The sequence below is a fragment of the Scylla paramamosain genome, chromosome 5, assembly GCF_035594125.1.
Source record: "Scylla paramamosain isolate STU-SP2022 chromosome 5, ASM3559412v1, whole genome shotgun sequence".
NCBI lineage: Eukaryota > Metazoa > Arthropoda > Malacostraca > Decapoda > Portunidae > Scylla > Scylla paramamosain.
Window position 1 is genome coordinate 10414192 of NC_087155.1, and position 2500 is coordinate 10416691.

A 2500-nucleotide genomic window follows, 5' to 3' on the forward strand; every position below is an offset into this window, starting at 1 on the left:
TATATATATATATATATATATGTGTGTGTGTGTGTCGCATCTGTGTCTTGATTTCCTCTGTTATGTTCTCTTCCCTTCCTCCTCCTCCTGTTGAATATAAATATATGGAAAGTTATTTTGGAGTGTTGCATGTGTTGCTTGTTGTTTGCACTGCTTCCATGCGTCATTTGCATTATTACCACTATTTTACCTGTGTTGTTTGCAATAATTCACAGTTTGCTTGATTTGTTGATCTGCATAGCGTGTGAACAGAGAACTAGCTGTATATGACTACTGTTTACTTGTCTACCTTATTAATTCTCCTCTCACCACTCCCCCCAGCGCTTCCTCCGCCCCCCCTGTCAGATATGGAGGGGTTGGGGAAAGGATGCCGTGTCCCTGAGGTCTGCCCCTGACTGGCCAGCTGACGCCCATTGATATCTCCATGGCCGTGGTGAGGCAGGAAAGGACTCAAGGTAAAACTGTTTGCTGCCTTGTTTACGTCTTCATTTGTTCTCATTACTACTTCACTTCTGGTCTCTCTAAACTTTCTAATTGGGACAGAGCAAACTTAGAATTGTTCAGTGCCTCAAAAACTCAATTCCTCCATTCACCATCTCCACACAAGCTTCCAGACAACTAGCCCCTCTTGTTTAGTGACACTCAACTACCCCCTCTTCCACACTGAACATCCTCGGTCTGTCCTTTACTTATAATCTAAACTGCAAACTTCACATCTCATTGTATAACGTTAGGCGTTCTGAGTCGTCTCCTGCAGCTTTTGTCAACCCCACACCCAGCTGTTAACTCTGTAGAGGGGCCTTATCCGTCCATCTGTCTGTCTGTCTGTGTCTGTCTGTCTGTGTCTGTCTGTCTGTATCTCTCTCTCTCTCTCTCTCTCTCTCTCTCTCTCTCTCTCTCTCTCTCTCTCTCTCTCTCTCTCTCTCTCTCTCTCTCTCTCTCTTGTGTGAATGACATTATTATTATTATTATTATTATTATTATTATTATTATTATTATTATTATTGTTATTGATGTTGTTGTTGTTGTTGTTGTTGTTGTTGTTGTTGTTGTTGTTGTTGTTGTTGTTGTTGTTGTTGTTGTTCTTCTTCTTCTTCTTCTTCTTCTTCTTCTTCTTCTTCTTCTTCTTCTTCTTCTTCTTCTTTTCCTTTTATTTATTAGCAGGTATATTATCCAGTGTGTGTGTGTGCGTGTGGGATGATGTATGCATTTATGTGTGTGTGTATGTGTGTGTGTGTGTATATTGTTACAGTAGTTTACAAACTGAAAATATACCCACAGTGTGTGTGTGTGTGTGTGTGTGTGTGTGTGTGTGTGTGTTTAGAACTATGTGGTATTTTCAGATATGGTGTGTGTGTGTGTGTGTGTGTGTGTGTATGTGTAAAATTAAGGTTCAAAATTAGTATTATTAATATTACTACTATTATGATTATTATGGTTTGTAATACTTGTGTGTGTGTGTGAGGGGAAGAGAGGGAGAGGAAGGCTGGTTAACACACACACATACACACACACACACACACACACACACACACACACACACACACACACACACACAGGCAAGCCACACCCTCTTTCTGAATGCAACACTCCGCTGAGAGAGAACGAGTTAGGAATGAAATATTAGTGAGTGAGGTTAAGTTAGGTTAGGATAGGTTAGGAATGTCGGTAGAGTGTTGATAGAGGATGTATGTTCGTGTGTGTGTTAGGTTAGGTTAGGAGTGTTTGTGTGTGTTGGGGTGTGTTTAGAAGATGTGTCAGTGTTGATAGAGGGTGTGTGTGTGTGTTACGTTTGGAGGTAAATTGAGGTGTGACTGTGTCTTGAGTTTGTTTTGTGTGTTTTAAATGATTTGGGTGAATTTGGGGGTGTGCGGGGTCTTTTGGGTGTATTTGAGTGTGTGTGGGGTGTTCTGAATGCATTTGGGTGTGTTAGCGGCATATTCTGTGGTGATTTCGGTGTTTTGGGTGTTTTAAGCGTGTTTTGGGTGTGTTTGGATGAGTTTGTGGGTATTTTGGGGTATTTTGTGTGTGTTTTGGATGTTTTGAATGTGTTTGGATGAGTTTTGTGGAGATTTTTGGGTTTTGAGAGTGTTTTGAGTGTGTTTTGGATGTTTAAGCGTGTGTTTGGTGTGTTTGGGTGAGTTTTCTAGGTGTTGTTGGGTGTTGTTGGATATTTTGTGTATATTGTGTAGTGTTTTGGGGTGTTTTGGGAGTTTTGGGGGATATATTTCTTCATTATTAATGGGAAAACACCCTTGAAAATCTTGCTAATCATCTTTATGGATTTGAGAAATATTCGTGAGGTGAGAGAGAGAGAGAGAGAGAGAGAGAGAGAGAGAGAGAGAGAGAGAGAGAGAGAGAGAGAGAGAGAGTATGTGTGTGTATCTGTGTGTGTGTGTGTGTGTGTGTGTGTGTTGGGGGAGGAAGGGGGAGGAGCAGTGACAGGTAGACCTGACTAGGGAGGGGGATGGCTGGCGCCGGTCAGTCTTGCCCCACGCAT